The sequence below is a fragment of the Rhynchophorus ferrugineus genome, unplaced genomic scaffold, assembly GCF_030347505.1.
Source record: "Rhynchophorus ferrugineus isolate W39M unplaced genomic scaffold, kcgeb_rfMv2 rfM9, whole genome shotgun sequence".
In the NCBI taxonomy this organism is placed as follows: Eukaryota; Metazoa; Arthropoda; class Insecta; order Coleoptera; family Curculionidae; genus Rhynchophorus; species Rhynchophorus ferrugineus.
The window spans coordinates 29,410,615-29,425,896 of record NW_027472588.1 but is presented as its reverse complement, the minus strand read 5'-3'; the positions used below and the strand labels follow the sequence as shown (position 1 = coordinate 29,425,896).

Here is a 15,282-nt window from a genome sequence, read left to right as displayed (position 1 = left end):
GTTATTGAAGGGTATTTCGATCATTCAGTACCCGATCATCGTTTGGTTTAGACGTGCCACCATCGATTGCCCAAGCCTCGTCACCAGGTAACACCGCTGCCTCCGTGTTATCTATTTTATATTTTCTTCATTTTTTATATTACCAATAAATAACGGTCACATAATGTAAACACCGAATTCACCGAAACCCTAAAATCCTAATTGAAGATGTAATAATAGAACACATTTAAGCATCTAGGTATATAAATTGAAAGTAAGGGAAGCCAGGAGACTGAATGCCAGAACTAGGAACACAATGAAATTGTACTTCGCTATATATAACAAATTCAGATTTAGAGACAAAAGTAGGATACAAGCAGCAGAAAAAACTCCTATAGAAAGAAGACAACAGAGATGGTGGCGACACTTACAGAGTATGGAACACACAAGACAAGCAAAGAGAATATTAGAGAGAGGAGGAAAAATCACAAGACATCTCATCACATTTTGTATATCTACATGGAGACGCTCTAACGTATAGTTTTATTCCATACGATATTTATAATATATTTATCCTTTTGATTATTAGTTGTTTATAGCGTTGAAGATATACGCATCATATAATAATTATAAGGATTATAGCTATGCCTGAGCAGCAATTCATCCAAAAATATCAAAACGATTAGATCGATTCGCAGTTAGCTTCGGGTAGCTTCAAAAAATTAAGCAGCCTTTTCTGACTTTGGATTCACTGAAAGAAATATTAGAAATAGTAGAGTAGCTGTGGTGGACATATATTTAGATTAAAATAAATTATACAGATAGACAAAATAAAAATTATTTGCGGGCAAAAAATGTCTTTTAATATCAATATATCTTGATCTTGATCAAACAATATATCTTGATCTGTAATTTTCTGTTAAAATACAATATTCACTTAAAAACATATACACTAGTGTTGAGAACTCTCGACTGAAATCGACTATCGACTGTTTAGTAATTGACTACTTTTTACTATCGACTGTTTCAGTCGTGTACTTTTAGTTACTGTTTTCGGTTCTACTAGTTCTACTAGTTTTCAGTCGTCCTAGCCGCGACCTTGATAAAAATGTACCCAATTTATGTTTACATAGATTTATGTGTAATATATTTATAGTTTTATGGATTTTTTGGTAGTTTGCTTGTAAATAACAATATATTGTATATTAATATAGTAGCATTTTGGAACGATATTTTTCAAGATAGTTAATGTAATAGGGTAAAAAGATTAAAATTGTGAATGATAAATAGTAAAATACTTTTGACTGTTTTTATGGCAATAATAGGTAATATTTCGATTACCCTCTTGATTTTTGTTAAAACTTATTATCTATATATAATTAGTCTGTTTCTATATATGTTTGTTTCTATATATTATTTAGTATTTATGGTTATTGTACATCTTTAGTTTTTAGGTTTTGTTTAAGTTCTATTGTATTGTCTATTTTTATTATAGTATATTATTTGAAAATAGCAATTAACATATTAAAATACCATAAAACATTTCTGGAGTATTTTCCATTCCATCAAAAAATTCCATTTCTCTTACAGATCCACAGAACATTCAAATATAAAAGTAATTCTACTTCGTTTAAAACGAAATTATTAATTGCATGTTAATGGTATTTCCTTTCTGAAGTTAGTACGTGAAGGAATATGTACATCTTCGTCTCGCTTATACTATCGTTGGAAAATATAAGTATAATAGTAATTACTATCGCTAATTTTTTGACTATCGACTATTTCGACTATTTTGCGACTATCGACTGTTTCGATTATTTTCAGTCGATAGTTCCCAACGCTAATATAAACCATACGTGCATTATTACCACTACAATTATTTTCGGTAATTTACAGATCGATGCTCTTGATGAAGCATCTGTTTATGTCTAGAAACATGATGCATTTTAATACCACTCGATAGAATCTCTTATCTACATACTTTTGTCGGTGATGACCGTACAATAATACTGATAACCTCCTGCAATATTTTATGGTTTTCACACTGACATTTACTACATAAAATAGATAACAAATATATATTACGTCTATATCATGGGCTATTTGTTTAATACATTCAGTATCTAGTATTTTAAGTGGTATACAAATGCTGGATAATAATAAATCATATATTATTAGTTTATTAAGAGTTTAATTAAGTTGAGTTGCATAAACATTTTTTGTAACTTGTAATTATTTTCCTTAAGATGGTAACATTGGACTATTGATACTATCATAGTATAATAAATATTTCATGAGATTTATGTTATAAAATGACATGTAGAAGATCGTTTCACTAACTGATCTCCTGTATGAAATAGAATTATTCTTAATTTAATTACTATTCTATGTTATTCTAAAAACTATTTTATGTGTCTATTAGTCAGGTCGGATGGTAGTAAACGTTCTAACCTACGCACTTCACTGACATCGCGCATATTTAATTGTTTGGCAAGCGAATTCGTGTCTGCTGATACTCTTTTAGAGTACTTTACATTAAGGGTGTTGGCCACCAAGAACATTTAAAATTAAGTACCAAATATCGATATATCGATATTTTTTCCGCATCCCTACTCTACATTCACAGTTCGGATCACACTCGTTACGGTTTCCAGAGGGATATCGTGTTGAATTTGGTTGTTTGTGGTTTTTGTGCATATTTTGTATAGGATCTATAAAATATGTGGATATTATAGTAATACGTTATTTTATATTCATTGTTGCAACGCTTTATTTGTTTTTTATAACCATAACATGAAATTGTGTTATCTATAAACAACATTAAATAACATAAAATTTTACGGATTTTTTTTTCGAAATGATATACAACCCGGTTATGTAAATCTTTTGAATATGTACTCGTTGATAAGAGTTAAAATTTATAAAATGATGTTCATGTAAACAGATTAACCAAAAAAGGTAGCAAAATAGATAGTCGACAAATGAAGTTGATTTTTTCCATTTCTCTACATAATCATATTTGAAAAAAAGTTGCTGCAAAAGGTTTACTACTAGTAATAGAAACATTATATTTCACAGTTTTTCTTCTAAGGTTTGCTTGAACTTATATGATATTAATCTTATATACTAGTGAGTGCCAACTTAAAAGACCATCTCAAAAAATGCCCGGTATTATCCAGTCTGATTACAGTCTGAGAGAGGTGTTCGTTGTCGGATTTTATATTTTTGTCTATACTGAAACACTTACATAAATTAAGAGGCATGTCCTTTTAGGTATGTAGGATTTTAAAGCATGACTAGTCCAGTAATAGTAGTAAACCGATAGAATATAATAGCCAAACACGGGCTGCGCTTTGTTGCGTCTGACTGATATTAATTATTCGATTGATAAACAAATGTATTTCAGCGAACACAAATTTAAAGAGAAAACTGATAAAATGAATTTCAAAATAAAAATTTCTTAATAATGTAACATTTTAACATATGACGTATTTGACAACAACAAAGAGGTGTATATAGCGTATAAACATAATATATAAAAATAGCACAGAGATCTAGCCACAATTTACAGATTATTATCATTAAATATAGATTCTTCTTATTTAATTCCTTTTAATACTACAGATTCATTTAAATACTTACCTTTCATGGATTTTGAACACAGGAAATCACGAAGCTCCTAAAAATAATAGAACTGGTTTTGAAATTTATAAAAAATGTGGGTTAATTAGAAGATAATCTTAATTATCCTCACGTAATAAGTTGCTATTATGCGATATAGAGCTGAGAGATATAGAGATATTTTTAACAAAAAAAAATTTAACTGACTTCAAAAAATAAATAATGAATTCACTAAAAATTTGAAAATAATCAAACTTAGATTTTTAGCACAAGTTTTACCGAATACTGTTATAATATATATATATATATATATATATATATATATATATATATATATATATATATATATATATATATATATGATGCAAACTGAATGGCTTTTGTACTAAACGACCTCCAATTTTCCATCACATCAGCTCAGAAATAATATTATACACAAATATTTGCTTATTTTAGTTAAAAATATGTCAAAACTTTGTACGTGCCTTTGAAATTTGAGAGTTTCTCTCGATTTCCACCCCTTCACCCCAACAGATCCTGACTTTGGTCCAATGAGACCACCTCGGAAGTGTAGGAAAATCGGTTTGTAATTGACGGAGAAATCGACGAATATACATTTTCATGCTAATACCGGTCACTGGACAGGCTCCAAAATTCGAGCCATTTAATCTTGTAACGCAGCGAAGTTCATTTAACAGAAACAAAAGTGTTTATGAACATATGAACATTTTTAGTAGACAGGCTAAGTAAGGGCCTATGGGTTATAGTAGACATATAGTTAATTTATCAAAAAAACACACTTTAGGTTAGTCGGTAACGACTAGTAATAATGTATTATAATAAAAATAATATAAATCACATTTAGTTGTTTTATAACAAAATTGTTATCATATAAACCCGTAAAACCCTTAAGATGTTACGCTCAACTACTTACAACTCATGGGTAAAATGTCAATTTTTTAAAAGATTTAATTAAAACCGTGATTATAAACTCATCCATAACGACGGTTAATATGATAACGATTATCATGGCAACGTTATCATCATGGCAAATTATCAGTCAACATAAATCGCTTAGAATATTCCGTTTCACTTTGAACCCCAGTAGTAGTGTTGTCCAGTAGCTGTATTGCTTCCAAATTGATATGATTTGTGAATATTATTTCATGTTTTAAGGCCAAATTTTGGATTATTTCTCTATTCGTTTGATTTTGAAATCATGCGCTATGCTCTGCTTTTTGTTTAACGTGATATATCTAGTTAAACCTACCATCAAGACGGATGCCGCTTATATACAGATTATTCATTATATAAAAACAAAATTTAATTTATTTACTGTTTACTTATTCGGTTTTATATTTATGGATTTATCACAACGATACAGAATTAGTGTTGAAACTATAGGAATTAGTAAAATCGTTTATAAAAAAGTACACCTGATGTATTAATTGAAAATCCTAAATAAATTAACGAAAAACAATCCAATTTACCATACATGGCAATTAGTGAGTGGTACTGCGCTTATATAAAAATACATTATGTATATTATATTAATTTAAACTTATTTATATGACTGTGATATGCATAATTTTTTGTCAATACATAGTTGTTTTATATACTAGTAGATTTACTGTTATTAACGCTTCTAAATATTAATTTTCCCACGACAAAATATTTGCTACGGCGCTTCAGCTTGTATTTATGGGTCATTACGATATATCCGACAAAATTCCAATATAATTAACTTTATTAACGCAATTTTATCAGTTATAGGGAAGGCGTCTGAGATGTTGCCGTATTAAATTTCATAAATATAAATGTATTATATAAGTTGTAAAGCTAAATCGTTTAAGAGGAGTTGGTTCAAACAATGATTTTTTGTCGTTAAAATTGTCTTACTGTATTTCTGTCTTTATTTCGGCTAATCATTATTTTTTTTTCTAAATTTTTATTTCCATTATATAAAGAATCGTATCATGAATAATGAACGGTAATTAATTTTTTAAGCTCCTTAAAACATTTATTTTAAAGTCTCCTTTTTATCAACCAAGGTTTATCTGAACTGATCCTACTGTTTAACATGGGCTCCGAAGCACAGTCCTCTGCATGAAGACCACCGACAGTGATCAATTTAGAAGACCATCGCAGCAGTAGGAGGATCCTTCTGCCGCTTTAACTACTGTACCTTCCAAGTTAGCAAAACTTTTTAAAAAATCTTTTTATAAATTAAATGTATTTACATGAATGAATTTTTACATTTATGTATTGGATGCTTAACTCGAAATGGATGTTCACGTTCCTCATAAACCATGGGGCATTGGACTTATTTTGATTGGAACCCTTGGAGTAGTGCAAGTTGTCTTTTAAAGATGTACTTGTACCAGAGCTGTGATCCATAGAAATAGACTGGTCGAACCAGTATTTTATACAGCGTTGCTTTCTATGGGATTGGACGTTTGCTCTTTCTGCGGAGTAGTGGAAATAGGATGCAGTACATATCATTGATCACTGGACACCGCGGTCGAAATGGAGACCGAGATAAGTTACGCGCGGGGCTCCTTCCATCTGCAGTCACCAGAATATTTGCTACACTATCGCCTGGTTGAGTTGGGCTTGGAGTTTGTTTTGCATTGCATCGGGACTTTGGATGAAATGCGGTGTTCGATTGCTTCGGGTGATGAAAATCGGCCATGTTCGGTGAATAGTGATATATTGGTGAAAATGCGAAGTATTAATGTAACCAACTGTTGCAAAACTTAACCCAAACGTTAATTCAGTTCATAAAATAACAGTTTTCCGTTGAGCATGATTGAATATAGAGGCTAATAATAGACCGACCAACATACGACATTTATTTGATTTGAGGAAATTTCCTGTCAAAGTCCAGTAAACCCTTTTACGAAATTCTCCGCTGATCCGTCGTATCCCAATTGTCGGTTTTGGTTTATTGGGTGAAAATCCAGCTCTGAAGGAATTTTCACAATTCGGTAGGTTTAACACCAATGATTGTGATTCATAGTCCACAAGTTCAGTGATTGAAAAATCCAAGAGATTAATTTAAAATTGTATTAAAAAACTATAAAAAATCCTTTATAATAAGTACCATACCTGTAATATTAACTAATTAGAAATTAAAACTTATTAAATAATAAAAACAACAATGAATCAATTAAAAACATTCCGATATACCAAATTTAGCGGGATAAAGGTACGGCTCCGTTCTGTTTTTTATTCTTATTGGGAACATTAAAGTTAATGGCGAAACAATTGGATCTGTACGTCACACCAACAAATTTCGGCAACGGTGTGTGAGATCACCGCATTGTTTAGAACGATGCCCGGGTCCGAATCGATTGTTTTGGTTGTCATTTTTTCTGTTTCCGTTTTTGGGTTCATGCTCAACAATATGGTTAGGGAGTTCGTTAAATATAAAAATTTGAATACGGTATGTGGTCGAGTTACGTACGAAAAAAGACCCGCTGGTTGGTACGGCTGCGTTTTTGCGAGAAATAAATTCGGACGGAGTACTGGATCGGTTTCGTAATCGATTTAAAATGGTTTGGTATGAGCTGTGTCTAAACAGTTCATCCATCTTTACGAATTATTGCTTGTTCATTATTTTCTTCGGTTTGTTAAAATATGTTCTTCGAATTATTTTAAAAAAATTTGGATATAGTTTGAAAATGTTTTAAAAAATTATGATACAGACGGTATTGTTACAAAAAGTCACAATAATATAAAACATATAAAAGAGTGTTAAAAATAACAATTTTTGTAAATATTGTTATATATAATTTGCGGTACTACAATTAATACAATTGTAAATAATAAAAAGACAAACATTCAATAAACAGCAGCATACGTTATTTAGAAAATAATTTCGAATTTGGCGCATGGGGATAATTACGGGACGCACTATAGTGCAAAGAATAACTCCCTTTTCTAATGTCGGTACGTTCTCTTTGAATTCATGCATAGAGTCGATCGTGTGCAAACAACGACAGAATCTAAGATATTTAGATTATGTGTATAATAAATCTATAGATATAATAATTAAATTAGTATGTTGTTCTTGTTGGTTTAACATACATTGGTTTTAAAATATTGAAGAATAAAAGTAAGTGCCGAATGTAAGGTTACATTTTTTAAAAGTTATAAAATCTAAACACCATCAGTTGTATTTAGCGTGGGAATGTTAGATGCCAAATTTATAACAAATATTTTCAACGACATCAAGTAGTAACCAACATATGCCAAAATTTCACCCCGAAATTACTACATATGTCAAAACGATAACAAGAAACAGAGAAGAAAATGATCCTTCTTGTTCAAATAAAAAAATTGTAAAGGGTATGAGAGAAATAATATATAGAGAATATAATATAATTCTTAGGATAATTATTACTTTGATACACATTTTATTGCGATTAACCATCCATTCGTACAATCGAGAAGAAATTAAGTATGATTTTGCCAGGATGCAGTAACAGTTGACCTGGATGCAATAAGCAAGACATGAAACGATGAACAACACCCTAATGATCTAAAAGCTACTGCGGCTTAAAGCTTAAGCTGCTTTCAAAGATAACGTTAATTTTTAAGAAAAGATAAAAACATTGAGGCAATGCACTATATCGATGGTAGGATTGTGGAATTGTTTTCATTCTTCTCTTCGTGATAGTTACTTATTCTCAGATTTTGAAAAACTATCCCAGAAAAATACATTTGAATCTTTAGTTGACCGGGTATGGCCTTGGGGATTAATATACATACCACTCTTATAATACTACTCTTATATCTGCTCTATACTGATGAGATCCTAATAACAAAAGAAATAGTACTTGGAACATCTGCCGACTATACAGGCTGTAGAAAAGGTACAAGTAGCGGTCAGCAAGATCTACAAATATACTAGAGACTGGAAAATACAGCTTAATAGCTCCAAATCTGTCCATGTTAATTTTGCGTTGCGGCGAAATGACAAAAACCTAATTATATCATCATCATCCATTATTGCCTGATTCCTTAAGCAGAATCAGCCAAATACCTCGAAATATCTCGATGATAGTTTAAACTGGAACTATCATGTTACACAAAAATCAGAGCAGATTAGACTCAGAGTCAAGCAACTGTACTGGTTAGTCGGAATATACTTTCAACTTGATCTAAAATCAAAGAGATTGGCATATCGTCAATATATATTGGTTCAAGACAACTAGCAATACAACGTACCCAAAAAGTTCTATGACTAGTTACCAATGCTTATTGCTACGTAACCAATGAAGAGCTGCACGATGACCTCGAGATCAAATGGATACACGAAGTGATCCAAGATTTCGCCTTAAAATATAAAATGAGGTTGTTAAATCACAGCAATGCGAAAGCAATACAGCGAACCAAACCAAATAAACTTTTTTAGTGTATAAATGTATTAGTATATAGTATTACTTAACTTACTTAACTTTAGTTTTATTTTAATTTGACAAATACATACTTATATATTAATCCCGTACTAGCCTTGCTTGTATATTAATTCAAATCCAACAGAATAGTAGTAATAAATTAATTTGTAAATTAAGATTGTTCTAAGCATATCTAAGTTAAGATGTAATTAATAAAAAAATTGAGCAACATCTTGCCAATATTAATTTGTGGGAATAATTGTTGGACTATATCGATGGTAGGATTGCAGGAATTGTTTTCATGTTTGCTCACTTCTGATATTCGCCACATCCTTCTCTTCGTGATTATTAGTTATTCTCAGTTTTTAAAAGGCTATCCCGGAAAAATACATTTCAAGTTCTAATCAAATGTGAGAATAAATTTCAATTGAGCAACATCTTTAAAAATAAAAAAGGAAACGTAACGTAATCTACTTTATAACGAGAACCTTTTTACTGTTATCGATTGCGTTATTAGTTACATCCTCGTGAAATAAAAAATGATGAAATTAAATTAAACATGGATTCCGGCTAACACAGCTGAAAACTAAATAAAGGCGATACTATCAACGTGTGCAGTTGTCATCGTATTTTCTGCCATATACGTTATCGTCGGTTCTCTCGTCGTTAACTGCAACTGACTATTACTGTAAGAGTCAAGGCCTGAGGCCGATTTCCAAGAAGAAACACACACAGAGCGAGCCATTTATTGGTGCATTTCTGAGGAAACTAAGTGGAAACAATATCACATCGTTAAATGGTATGTCAGTTAAATCAATTCGATTGAACTGTCAACTATTAGTTATTGTAACGTATGGAGTGAAAAGTCCTGGAACTAACTAATGGCAAAAAAATTAAGCAAAGTTATAGCAAAAATATCTTGTGTTACTTAAGTAGAGCTAGAGAAACTTCAATATTATATAAATATTTTTTTAGTAGAAGTTAGACCAAAGGAAAACTCCGAGATTTTGGAAAACTTCGAAAATCCATTTGATTTCGAGATAGTGGCCGCTCCTGATAAAAATTTTAATTACCTATTCTTTTTATAAATTAAGTCCATCCTACGTTCTTTTCTGTTCACAAATTTAGTAATCAGTACAATTGTCTACCTCCGAGGTAAACTGTTTTCCAAAAGATAGCGTGGAAAGAACTGTTAAACGATCTTTGGCCATTGAGAGTTGAGAAACACGTATAGGACTCTGATGGTGTTATAGGAGTTATTACCACGATTTCTAATAATTGTCTAATCTCCTTCAACGTGTCTCCAAAATTGTTTGTTTGCTCTTAAAAATTGTAGAAAAATATTTTTAACAAAAAAATTGAAACAACTTAAAAAAATAAATAAAGAACTTACTAAAAATTTAAAAATAATCAAACTTAGATTTTTAACACAAAAAAAATCTAAAAATAAAATATGTACATAATAATCGTTGTAATAACTAAATAAAAACAAACAAAAACCTTATATAACCTATCTTCTACACTTATTTTATATTTTACTATATACACACAATATAGATTAATACCTACCTAAGCCTATTTATCTATTTACAATGTTATTTTAACTATACCAATTGACCACTTTGAAGTCAGTACCGAGTCCGAACGGTACAAAAATATTAATACAATTTTGTGACGCTTTAACCATTACACTATAGAAGTAGTTGAGTACAATATTTCTGCGACATCATATGTGCTACAGTTTGAGCTTAAAAAGCAAACTGAATGGCTTCCAATTTTCGTTCACATTAGCTCAGCAATAAAATTATACCCAAATATCTGATTATTATAGATAAAAAATATGTGAAAAGATTGTACGTGCCTCTGAAATTTGAGCGTTTCCCTCGGTTTCCCCCCCTTCCCCCAAATCCTGATGTGGTTCCAATGGGGTAACCTCGGAAGTGCACTCATTCGAATCAAAAAGAAGTTTGAAAATGGACCCAAAATTCGCAGAGAAATCGGCGAACATACATTAAAATATATATAGAACGAATATAGAACCTCCTGCTTTTTCGAAGTCGGTTAAAAAGTAGTGCATCATCTAATATTCTGCAATCATTTCTTCAATAAATAAATGACAGTTCAGTTCGTAATCATTATTTATCAAGCATTGGATAAAAGGAACATACGGAAGTGAGTTTATCCTCAGGAACTTTATAGCAATACTCTCCAAAGTATTCCGAAAAGAAAACTGATGCAACTACTGGATGCTCTTTAAAATGAAATCGATCTTTTGCACAATTTATTATAACATCACATACCTCTAAAGTAGAAATTCGATGATTAAATTTACTGTTACCTGGATGGCTGCTTTTATTTTCTGGTGGCTCATGATTTACGATAACTGATGCTTCACTAATGATGTTATCAATATTATTTCGAACTTGAATAAAATTGCGTCCAAAATTTTTAAATTGAGATTACATTTTTATTTTTTGGGAGCTTCTTTAGTTTTTTTGCAGCGATTATGCACTAGCTGCCGCTGTTTCGAGCTCATCGTGCAATTATTCGTTGATTACATAGCGATAAGCATTGGTAATTAATCGAAGAGCTGTTTTGACAACGACCATTGGAATAAATAAAAATAGATAATTCCGTATTTGAATTGTAACATTGTCAATCTACTTTACTGCACATTCTACTTTACTGTATATTCATAGCGCCAAGAGATCATTGCTTTCTAGTGATATCAATGGATGCCGCATTTATTTATTAAAAAAATATTTGTCGATGATATCGAGTTACTTATCTTAGTTTAATATCACTTTACATACGTCACAGCTTTTGTTTAAAGATAATATATAATGGAATGGAGATTTTGAAATCAGATGTAATTCAATATGTTAAAATTACTTAGTTATATTTAGTTCAATTCATGAATACTAAAACCATCGCATCGTGTCACAAGTCAATCAAAACAATGGCAAAACTATATGAATTGAACTTGGAATATGGTCTCCAGCCACTACTTGCTGTTCGCAGCCCTAGTAAAGTGCTCACCGGTAAGAAAATTTGCTGGAGTGAAGAGGTTATCACTGAAACTGAGGCTTATCTTGAGGCAAAAGATAAATTGTTCTACAAAAGAGGTATTGAAATGTAGAGCGGCGCTGGAACAATTGTGAATATATAAATGAATGGGAATTTTCAGCCCATGTGTTATTTATTAAAAATAAAAGTATTCAAGAAGAGATAGAGCCAGTAATGGATATACTCAATTTCAGTGTGATTAAAAACGAAAACGTAAACAAAACTATGAAGATGATTTCCAAAAATCATCATATGAGTGTTGTTTAAAGTGGGGACATATCTGAAGTTGGTTTATACCATTTTAACTGAGCTATACGTTGTAGAATGGCTTAATTTTGTACAAGCACATTGTCAGAAGTAATTCCTTGAATCATGATTTTTCAAACTTTAGATTTGCATTAAACATTATATCATTACAATGGAGTGCCAAGTTTTATCCAGAAAGATAAAAAGAATAAATATTGCTATTTACGAGTGGTGATGAATGATGATACATCGAGCACTCGCACTGTAATCACCTGATTTAGTTCCATGTCATTTTATTCTGCCCGTGATACTAAAATGAATACTTCCAAAAGATTTCCAAGAGATCCAAGAGATTTTGAAGCCATTAAATGTATTAGTACAATATTCTCTGTTAAGTAAAGTGGCGAAGAATGTATTACCCGGTGTATCTACTGAACTCTAAGTTACAATGTTGGTATTAATTAGATAGACTATTGAGTATAAACGTCTTATTGTTGGGACTTGCAATGCTTCATTGTTGTAGAATTTACCGGTGCGAATCTGGATTGTTGTGGGGAACCGGAAGGATTGATTAAAGGCGTTTATTCTAATAATATCCAAATAAAACAACTGGAGGAAGACATAATGGTCTTTCTTCATTACCAATCGGTATACAGTATAGAATATTATTGGAACAGAGTGGGAATGGACCAAATTAAACCATTATTGGCATCGAACTAATGTTTCTGATTTACCATGATAGTATTCAGAATATTCTTTATTTTTACATTTTATTTCGGAACATTTGCAATATAAAAAAAGTTTTAGTCGTTTTGAAGAAGTGAGACCATTGCTGATACACATTTAAAGGAGATTAGTAGTTTGCTTGATTTACACAGCAGTGATCTTGATATGTGTGCTCTTAATCCTTTGCAGTGCTTTACTGGGTTTAATCTGACAATCTGTAGAGATTTTAAAGATAGAAAAATTGAAGAGATCGAAATTAATCCCGTGACATGTAGCTTTTTTTAAACACGGAATGGGAACTTTTTCAGATAGTCAATTGATTTTAGTGAGAAAACGTTTACGGTGGAAACTTTTCACTTGGATTATTTTTGTGAATAAGCAGCTTCTAACAGATGAGCCTTTTTATTACGATTTCCGAATAGAGCGTTTTACCTCGCCTGATAACTTCGTAACTTGATGGATTGTTGAGTGTTTGGCTCGGAATACAAATTGCTTGCCATGATGGATGTTCTTCACTTTTGCAGCTTCAGTGAGAGCGTAGAGAATGTCTCGCTCAACAACTTTTGATAACGAGATCAGTGGGCTGATGGGCGCTAGTTAGAGGGTGATGATTTAACTCCCTTTTTTGGGAATAACAACAATATAGGCTGATTTCCAGATATATGTTATTTTTGCAACCAACAACTTGAAGGTGAACTTTGTGACATTTATTAGCTCAGGAAGCATTACTTAATGAAGATTTGAAAGTTGTCGGACGATTATACTATCGAATATCGATAAGAATCAGTTGGTTTTTGGAGAAAATGTAAAAGAGTGTGTGATTCTTAATCACTCAGCTATTGTATATTTTTATTTAACATGTGGTTGATATCACTCGCACACATTACTTTCAAAATTGATAAACAAATATTGTAGCGTCAAATGAAATATATTATGACAAAATTTCATTACATAGTTTACTATTTGATTTTTTTTATTATTTTATCATTACTCTTCAACAATCTGCCCAGTGGGCAATAAGGTTTTCTTATGATATATAATATATACCGTGTTACATTATATAATAATATATACTTCCTTAAGTGATCTCCTGTGTGAAATATTATCCTAATTAGTTTGTTTACAAGTCTATGCACTTGATCTATACTTTCGTGTTTATTATGAAACCTAAATTGAATCTTTCTTCTGTTATATTGTTAAGCCTTTTATATATAATTTCTCAAAAATTTATGAAGTTATCAGTAGTAAATTTAGACCAGTGGAAGTTGACATCATCTGGTGTTTTCACTGGCTTGAGAATCGTTATTATATTTGCTACTTTCCAATGTTTTTTTAAGTAATGTAATAAATATTTATACAATATACGAATTTATTGGATAAATTGGAGGAAATAAAACGGATATCTCATATTCTTATTTAATTATGAAATCTTGGTTACGTTCTTATGAAAGATGAAATATTAAAATCGACCCTTAGATCTAGTTTTGACGAACAGATGATGTTCCACCAGCTTATTAAATAACTTGTGTATATCTAATAAGAGATATTGAACGAAATGTGCTTTAGTGAACCTTAATCTTCTCTCTGCATGAAAATTCTCCGAATGTCTTTGAAACACTCCCTCTCACAATTTTATAATGTGCTGTCCTGTCACGATTACAACGGCGATGCGAACAGACACAACAAAGACCCCATCGGGCACATGCCTCCCTGCTTAAGATTCTGTCAATGAACTCCGAAAGAAACTGTAGTGTCCTTGAAGAATGTTTAATGACGGACATGACAGTATTCATCGCTTCTATCAGGCTCGTTACTAATCAAATTTCAAATATTTGTATATTTCGTGTTCGTATTGAATTGTCGAAACACGAAAATAGCTTAACCGGAAATAGCGTTTTGTTTAAAGAAGATTATCTCGCTTTTTTTCCTTTAAAGGAGCCTCTAAATTTTAATGTACATTAACATTAACTTCAAAATAAGTAATACAATAATAATATTATTAGATTAAAACAGTATACTTATCATGAAATATTTATATAGATATTTTTTTATTTATAACAGCAAAAGCATCACAACTACTATATGATCTTTTATATATATGCATCTTTAGCCATTTGCATCATACTATCGTACTTATAGTTTTCCAAAAGAACTTGTTTTTTAGTTAAGTTTCTAGTTTTAGTCTATTTCTTTGAAAATTAAAAAGAAATTAACATTTTTCAATATTAGCTGACTTAGTGTT

The 15,282-nt window shown here is 31.0% G+C and overlaps 1 protein-coding gene across 2 annotated transcripts in view; it reads right to left on the bottom strand.

The window, feature by feature from the left end:
- The window catches only part of rau (RA domain-containing protein rau), a 105,627-nt gene that overhangs the window by 70,702 nt on the left and 19,643 nt on the right, over positions 1 to 15,282 (bottom strand). Inside the window, exon 2 of one of the 2 annotated variants that reach the window (XM_076414271.1) lies at positions 3,622 to 3,658. The exons of the other annotated variant lie outside the window; for it this stretch is intronic. The gene's annotated coding sequence lies outside the window, so the exon portion shown is untranslated. The remainder of the gene's footprint in view (positions 1 to 3,621; positions 3,659 to 15,282) is intronic. 2 annotated transcript variants of the gene reach the window in all.